At 39.1% G+C, this 9363-nt stretch overlaps 1 long non-coding RNA gene across 1 annotated transcript; it reads right to left on the bottom strand.

Annotated features, from left to right (window-relative positions):
* Window positions 1–2548: 2548 nt before the first annotated feature.
* On the bottom strand, window positions 2549–4980 carry LOC116094402. The gene is made up of 2 exons (XR_004120087.1): window positions 4604–4980; window positions 2549–2771 (listed from the first exon to the last, which is right to left on the bottom strand). It is a non-coding gene; the product is annotated as an uncharacterized LOC116094402 (long non-coding RNA).
* Window positions 4981–9363: the final 4383 nt, after the last annotated feature.

Genomic DNA, 9363 nt, shown 5'->3' with positions numbered 1-9363 from the left:
CCTGTATGAACTCATCTGCAAAGGTATTCAAGTCCCACTTTTTCCTGCCTTATTGCTATTTTCCCTCACTTTTGGCTTGGATGTGTCTTTGATCCATGACTAGCTATTAAATCTGATCTCCACTTCAGTGTTTGGTGCTTGTATTTCAGTCAGTGATTTTCCACACATCATAATTCAAGTTTCATTTGACTCTTAACCTATGGTACCTCTTACTTTGGCATATATTACATGCTAGAGCATGAGCTCCATGAAGTAGAAACCATCTCTTTCTACTTCACACTTCTATCCCCAGCACCACATTCAGTGCCCAGTGCTAAATGTATGCATGGTTAAAGTGTGCCAGGACATTTCATCATGGACAAGGGAAATTCTACATGATCCCACCCCTATATGAATAGCTTTAGTCAGTCAGTGGCTGCTGGGAGAGAAATAATCAGCTTTTTTTTTCAAGGACCAGCTCTTGTATAGGTTGTTCAATATCAAGTGGTCAGCTCCGAACACATGTAAGAAAGAGCAACACTTGTCATGGACTGGGGTTTCTTACGGGGTCCCTTGTTCCACGGGACGATGGGTTCTGGCCAGGTGTGCACGGGATTCGGCTTTGACAAACAGACTAGACACGAGTGGTGTAAGGTCTGAGTGTATTTTTCAAATATGGAGTCAGGTTTATATAGTCAATATAGAAGGGTTTGAAAGAGTCAGGTGGTACAACAGTCAAGATACATCAAAACAAGGTGTAGGTACGTTGTCCTTCGTTAGGAAACAATGAGTCAATAAACTTAGTAGATTATATACATTTGTGTCATTTATATGTGTAACAGTAACATATTGTTGCTATATATGTGTGTATATGCATATATGTGTAACAATAATTAAAGATTAAGATGAGATCATGAATTTGGGAGGAGGATATGGAAGGAGCTGAGGATGTGAGGGTCAGAGTGATGAAGATATGGTGCTCTCCTATATGAAATTCTTAAAAAGGAAGTATGCTAGATAAATGGATGTGTGAGTAATATATTTCTCACTTCAAAAATTATCTATTGCTTCTTTATCATCTATATTTTCATTCATCCATCATCTGAAAGGCAGTATACTGAACAACACATATCATTTGAGATGGAATTACACATTAGTAACTGCAAGCCAGAATATGTATTGACTTGATCCAGTAATGAAAGAACATCCAGAGAAAACAAATTTATATTAAGTCCTTATGTCCACTGCCATTTTCCACGGTCTCTCTTCTGTGCACACTGAATGGCAGTGTTATAGAATTTACTACCTGTGCATCTTTCAAGTTCTTCATGGTGTAATTAATCCCACAACTCCTCCAGGCATGCAATAGTAAAACAGCTGTCTTTGTGATTTTGATGAATATCTTTGAGGCTGAATCTCAAATTTTGTGGCTACCCTTTGATCACTCAGCATTTGTTGCTGGGCGCCTTCTATGTCAAGAGTGCGAAAACATTTGCTTTGATCTAAAACCAAGATTAGGAGAGAAGCCCTGGGCAGATTTCACTCCTTGAGGATGAGGGCCTTTTAACCTCCTTAAAAAACTGTTCCAGACAAAGGCAGAGATCCTGGGAAGGGTCACTGGCCAAACCGTTTGCCTTCTTTTGGCTTCGGTTCAGTAAGTTATGGCAAGTTGCAAATAAACACAGAGTAAAGAAAAGTCCCACTGAAGTCCAGAACAAGAATCTGTTATCCAAGGGGTTTCACATTCTGAACTCCCTTTTGAGACTTGAACATAAGTACAAACAAGGAAGCTGAACCCACGATTTGAAGAATTCCTTTTGGTCCTGACACATCCAGATCAGTCCAGGGTGTCTTAAATTGCTTACTGTTGCCCCTGTCTTACCCATTCTTCAGGTATCTATAAGGAAAACAAACTTTATTCAAAGATTAAAATTATAAACCATTGGCATCTATAATTCTTTTCATTTCTCCTCTATTTTCTTTGAAATACTTGGGATGAGATCCCTTTCTTTAACTGTCTTTAACTGTCCGGAACGACATGCTGATTGTCACCTCCTCTGTATCTTAGAAATAAACCCATGGGTTATGTCTGCTCTCGCTTCTCTGGTCTCATGCCTTTGTCCATGACACAGCCTCGCCCATTTACATTTGAGCTGTCATGTGTCTATTCTGGGGTGATGGCAGTGGTGACAGCTTTATCTCAGGTCACTCTGAGGTTTATGTGAGGATTTTTTTCAATATAAAAAAATGTAATTTAATTATCTCTGAACTGAGAAGGTGAGGGACTTTCCACATACACCTCTAGGTTGCTGCTTTCTTCAGTTTCTTTATTGGAAAAGAGTTGGAAACAACCGTGTTTATTTCTTACCTTAGAACCTCAAAGTCACAGAGTTGCAATAAATCTTGAGAAGGGGACTTAGTGTTGTGATTTATGGAGATGCAACAACTTCTATTGCTCATGTTAAAGGCGTTTTAAACAAATTTTGTATCAAGGTTCCTAGCAATCAGTATTTATAATTTTAAAGCTAAGGTATCATTTTAAAGTAAATGAGATAAAACTACACAGGCATCTGACAGCAAACAAGGATTTATTCCAGGTTGTAAGAAATGTTCACGTAATGTGCGCTAGTTTGGAGAAGTTCTAGAATGTCAGTGCTTGTATCTGTCCAGTGTAAGTTGCACCAAGCCAAGCCTCATTGCCTCCTTCCTCGGGTGATGCATCACAGTGAATTTATACTCATAGAATTTATACTTGCACCCAGAATGACTTTTCAACTCTTCAAGACAGGAACCTTCAGAAGAAACACATACTTTGAGTTGATAAATATATAACATTTAAACTAAATGAACCACCTAGGTCTCCATTACAGAATTTAACTAAAGAGCAAATAAAATAGTCCTTTCATGTAGACCTCATATGATATTCTAGATAAATTGTTCAGTGACTTAAGGAGCCAGAATATATTCTTTTCCAAGAGGTGACTGAGGACTGAGAGGTCACCGTCTTCTATTTTATTTTTTTTATTAAAGAGTTATTTTTGTTTTTATGTATATTGCGTGTCCCTGAATGGCGGCGAGGGTAGAAGTGCCCATGAGTATGGTGCCTGCAGCAGCCACAAGACAACATTAGATCTCCTGGAGCTGGAATTTCAGGCAGCTGTGAGCTGCCTATTATGGGTGCTGGGAACTAAATTCTGGTATTCCCCAAGAGTAGGATGCACTTTTTACTGCAGGACCATCTCTGTCATCTTATGGGCGTAGAAGTAAATGCTAACTTATAAATTTGAGTCTTAGCATGTTTTTAAACACTAAAACAGCAAAGTCACAAATTTAGAATGGTGAACATGAAGCTACAAAAATACCTGTTGTTTTCCACACAACATTTATTCTGAGAATTAGGGAATACAGGGAATTAGGCCTTTGTGATTGTAAACATCAGGTAGAGCCCTGTCAGTCACCAGTGAAGTCAAACTGTGCTTATTTAGGAGTTAGACTTATGTAAATATGAAAAATGCTAAGGGTATGAAGATTTGCTAGGGAATGTCAACACCAGGAACCAGTCAGTGCTTTGAAAGTTTTGGGGCTGAGAACTGTCATGTACATGTATTCATTGCAGGAGGAGAGCAAACAGAACTTCATGGACATGCCCACTGGGAGGTGAGGTGGAAGTGTTGGTCCTGGGACTGATGGAGGTGCAAGGGGCCAGTGGTTTAGAAGACAAGATCGAGGTAAAGGGAAGCATGAAGTACTAGCCGGCTTCACTGTGGGACTGATTTCTCAAATTCATGCTACCTGCACCAGGTCTAACTTCTAATTCTGTGCAGGCTCCACTTCCCATATTCCATATTCAGTTAAGTCAATAACGGCACAATCCAACACCATTTCCATTTGGAAACTTGTCATTTATATCTTTTAACTAAAGTTGATGTCTTAAACGATCCAACTATGCTTAATCTCCAGATAGATGCAATAGCAAAATTACCCTTTGGTTAGCACAGTACACACATTCCTCAGAGAATCAAAAGCCCAGGATCATGTCACACTTATGCCAGCAGAGGATGCACAACACCCGCTTTATCTTTGGATGGTGGTCTCTCCTCTTATGTGAAACACATTTCTTTGATACCCTATACTAAATATTCAAAGGCACCCAACAGAGCTGTGAGCCAGTAGCTCCAGAGTGATGGGGAAAAACCTGAGAATGTTGGACTCTATGCTATGAGCCTGCTGACACACTGCCTTCACTTTGCCATTAGGTGGGTTTCATAAGCAGCAGCAGCATGCCATTGAGCATAACAATGATGAATATGACATTCTTCATCCATAGATTGGCAAGAACACAGGAGAAGGAAAGGCAAATCCATAATCACTGAGCCTACCTTGTGAGGACAAAGCTCTCGCCTTTGCTCGAGAGATGACCGAGCCTACCTTGTGAGGACAAAGCTCTCTCCTTTGCTTGAGAGATGACCGAGCCTACCTTGTGAGGACAAAGGTCTCTCCTTTGCTCGAGAGATGACCGAGCCTACCTTGTGAGGACAAAGCTCTCGCCTTTGCTCGAGAGATGACCGAGCCTACCTTCTGAGGACAAAGGTCTCGCCTTTGCTCGAGAGATGACCGAGCCTACCTTGTGAGGACAAAGCTCTTGCCGTTGCTTGAGAGATCACCGCACAGGAGAAGTTTGGTCTGGTGTTGCTCCACTTCTTTTTTTGTTGCTATGGTTTCCATGTCATAGTTAAGAATCACTTCCAGGATTGATAAACAAAATGTGGTATGTGTATACATGTGAACTATTATTCAGCAATCCAAGGGAATCTCATATGTAGGTGAAAATGGAGGAAATGGCATGTGAAATACAGTTCAAGAAGACAACTATTGTACAGCCTCATTTAGGTCTGAAATGAAAAGAGTCAAAGTTATACACACAGGAAGTAGTTGCCTCAGTTTCAGAAGTTGGGGAAGTGGGAAGATGATGGCCACAGAGTACAAACATTTAGCCACAAATGTAAGTTCTAAACTCTAATGTCCAGCATGGTAACCATGGCTAACAGAATGTTACTCATTAAATTGTCAAGATGGGCTGGTCAGCGGTGGGACCCGCCTTAATTCCACCAAGAGTCAGAAGCAGGCAGATCTGTGGGTTTGAGGCCAGTCTACAAAGCAAGTTCAAGAACAGTCAGGGCTACACAGAGAAACCTTGTCTTGAAGAAAAAAAAAAAACCAACAAAACAAAGCGTCAGAAAGAATTGGCAAGATGGTATATTTTAAGTTGTCTCAGCCCTGTCCATGCACAATCTCATAGGTGTGACTAATGATGGCTGTATTGGATGACTGAACTTTAAAAATTATGATGGTCTGATCTCCATTATTAACTTGATTGACATTAGTATTTCTAAGAATGGCCAGAAAAAAAGGAAATACAAATTATGAGTATCAGGCAAGGAAGAAAGGAAATCAATACTGGATTTACAGATATTGTAACTAATTTTATACTAATATATGAAAAACTTATACAAGAAGCCCACACATTTGAAGACATAATTATAAATTACATATCTGATAAAGTCTTTATATATCTGATAAAGCACATATAAATATAACAGCTCTTTCATTTCAACAATAAAAAGATAACTCAGTTAAAAATAGGAAAAGGATTAGGATACAAAAAGAAAATATTGAAACCATATCCTGTCTAATAAACATAGGGAAAGATAACCAGGTTTGTTAGTCATTAGAGAAATGCAAATTTAACAAAATTAAATGCTCTATTTGGTACCCAGGATGAAGGCCATCATAAGAGGTAGGTGATGTTGAGGAGCAGCCCACAAGAGAGGAGAGATTGAAACGCTGCCTATTGCTGGTAGCAGTGGGGCTGCTGGCTTTGAGCTATGTGTTCTGGGGACACTGACAGGGCTCTACTGTACGAGGTACAGCCATGTTAGAAAATAGCCTTGTATTTCCTGAAAATGCTAAGGACTAACATTCATTCCCACATCTGTCAACATTTAACCATGATCACTAGAGTTCTCTGAGTGACTCGTCCAAAGCTCCAGAGGTCAGTTGAGGCCAAGGAGAACGAGTTTCAGTTCTGGAGTCTCATATAAATGCCAATTATATGAAATCTGAAAAAAATTGGAAATTCATAAAATATGGCAAAATATTAATCAAGAAGATGAAGCCATTTTTGGAAACTTAGTTGTTTTCCATGTTCATTCCAAAGAGAAATGGGATCACACAGTCTGGGTATGTGCTGGCACTAGACTCTAAAACAGAAGTGAAAAGTACGCAAGAGCAAGTTGGCTCAGTGATGTCAGAAGTTACTATGGAAACCAGTCTGTGTCTGAAAAGGAAAAATTCTCAGCTTCCTTTATGAGCCTGCCAGTGTTTCCTTTGACAGAGTTGATCTTTGTTTCTGTTGCTCTCATAACTGTTGTTGGAAGTAGGGTTTCATAATGCTATGAATAGTTTTCATATTAAAAATAAGAAAATTAAAATTTTGTATCATATTTATAACTATAATCTTTTTGAAGGAGACACAAAACTAATGAAAAAAACATATAATAACTTAAACCAGAATATATATTTAAACCATGATATCAACTTCAGATTCATCAATTTCTTGTTTTTGTTTTTGTTTTTTGTTTGTTTTTTGTTTTTTGTTTTTTTTTTTTTTGAGACAGAGTTTCTCTGTGTAGCCCTGGCTGTCCTGGAACTCACTCTGTAGACCAGGCTGGCCTCGAACTCAGAAATCTGCCTGCCTCTGCCTCCCAAGTGCTGGGATTAAAGGCGTGTGCCACCACCGCCCAACCAATTTCTTTAAAATAGAGTAGAAAGTTAAACTTTCTTTAAAAAAGATTTGTTTTGGGTGTCTGAGAGATGACTCAGTGGCTGCAATCAGTCGCTGCTCAGAGGACCTGGGTTCAGTTTCCAGCAGCTATACGGTGGCTCACAACTGCAGTCCCAGCATCCTCTTCTGTCCTTTGTAGGTTCCAGGCTCATACATGGAGCACAGACCTACGTGCGGGCAAAACACCCACACTTACTAAAGGAAATATTAAAAAATGACTTGTTTTGATTACTATTTATGGGTCTGTGCATGCCGTGTCTGAGCAGATGAGTACTGAGACCAGAAGAGGCTCTTTGATCTCCTGGAAATAGCATGATATAAATGCTGGGAGCTGAACCCAGTCATCCAAAAGAGCAGTAAGTGCTCTTAACTGACGAACCTTCTCTCTGGACCCCTTAAGCTTTTTAAAAAAAATTAATAAAAGCAATTATCTTATTTAACAGACATTTTCTGTTCAGATGCAGTGGTTATGTTTATCAATAATTGTATGGTTTTAGTGTTGATCATTTGAAGTTTTGAATTGGACTGGATTATTTAGAATTAAAGGAAAAGGGACACACTCCTGAAGTTCACTAGAAAATATTTCCCAAAGCGAATGTGTAATACTAAATAAATATTTAATTTCTTAGCAAACAAATTGCAAAGCCATCTTAGGAGCAATTAAGCTCAATTTGTGCACACAAATAACAAAATCAGAAATGCATGCAATTTAATTTCAAAAATTGATGTAGCCTATCTTTGTTAAGACTTTTATTGCTGTGAAGTGGCAGCATGGCCATGGTAACTCTTTTTATTTATTTATTTTTAAGAACAAGCCAATGTCATTTCTTTTTTTTTAAGTTTTATTGCAATATGATGAGAAAAGTTACATGATTTCAATTTATCTGAATTTGTTAACATTTAAAAACATGTTTTATTGACAAATGTGACCTCATAAAGTTGCAAAGCTTCTGTAAGGCAAAAGACACTGTCAATAGGAAAAAACGTCAACCAACAAATTGGGAAAAGATCTTTACCAATCCTATATGTGATAGAGGGCTAATATCCAATGTAATCAAAGAACTCAAGAAGTTATACTCCAGAGAACCAAATAACCCTATTAAAAATGGGGTACAGAACTAAGCAAAGAATTCTCAACTGATGAATACCGAATGGCTGAGAAGCACCTAAAGAAATATTCAACATTCTTAGTCATCAGGGAAATGCAAATCAAAACAACCCTGATATTCCACCTCATACTAGTCAGAATGGCTAGGATAAAAAACTCAGGTGACAGTAGATGCTGGAGAGGTTGTGGAGAAAGAGGAACACTACTTCATTGCTGGTGGGATTGCAAGCTGGTACAACCACTCTTGAAATCAGTTTGGCGGTTCCTCTGGAAATTGGACATAGTTCTACCAGAGGACCCAGCTATACCACTCCTGAGCATATACCCAGAAGATGCTCCAACATGTAATAAGGACACATGCTCCACCATGTTCATAGCAGCCTTATTTATAATAGCCAGAAACTGGAAACAACCCAGATGCCCCTCAACAGAGGAATGGATACAGAAAATGTGGTACATCTACACAATGGAGTACTACTCAGCTATTAAAAACAATGTATTTATGACATTCTTAGGAAAATGGATGGATCTGGAGAATATCCTCCTGAGTGAGGTAACCCAATCCCAAAAGAACACACATGGTATGCACTCTCTGATAAGTGGTTATTAGCCCAGAAGTTCAGAATACAGGAAGAACAACCCACAAACCACAAGAAACTCAAGAAGGAAGACCAAAATGGGAACATTTCATTTCTTCTTAAAAGGGGGAATAAAATACCCATGGAAGGAGTCGCAGAGACTAACTATGGAACAGAGACTGAAGGAAGGACAAACCAGCCTAATATAGCTATCTCCTGAGAGGCTCTGACAGTATCTGACTAATACAGATGTAGAGGCTCACAGCCATCCATTGAACTGAATGGATCGATGAAGGAGTTAGAGAAAGGACCAATTGAGCTGAAGGGTTTGCAGCCCCTTTGGACGAACAACAATATGAACTAACTAGTACCCTCAGAGCTCCCAGGGACTCAACTACCAACCAAGGACTATACATGGTGGGACTGATTGCTTCTGCAGCATGTGTATAGTAGAGGATTGCAAAGTCTATCATCAATGGGAGGAGAGGCCCTTGGCCCTGTGAAGGTTCTGTGCCCCAGTGTAGGGGAATGCCAGGGCCAATAAGTGGGAGAGGGTGGGGTGGCAGGCATGGGGGGGGCAACAGGGGTTTGTTTTTGTTGTTTTTGTTTGTTTGTTTGTTTTTTGGAGGAGAACTGGGAAAGGAGAAATCATATGACATGTAAATTAAGTGTTTTTGTTTGTTTGTTTTGTATTTAGTAGAGCTTAACATCTTGGCTCTTATTGTAACTTGATATAAGAGTTACAAAGGTCAAGCAAAGCATTCATTCTCATCTTTGTTGTTTTCCCCCCCTCCCAATTTAATTGTCTACATTTCTTTTGGGTATATAAATACTTTTGAAATATGTAAGCTGTT

The sequence above is a fragment of the Mastomys coucha genome, unplaced genomic scaffold, assembly GCF_008632895.1.
Source record: "Mastomys coucha isolate ucsf_1 unplaced genomic scaffold, UCSF_Mcou_1 pScaffold16, whole genome shotgun sequence".
Taxonomy (NCBI): domain Eukaryota; kingdom Metazoa; phylum Chordata; class Mammalia; order Rodentia; family Muridae; genus Mastomys; species Mastomys coucha.
This window is presented reverse-complemented; position numbering and strand designations above follow the sequence as displayed.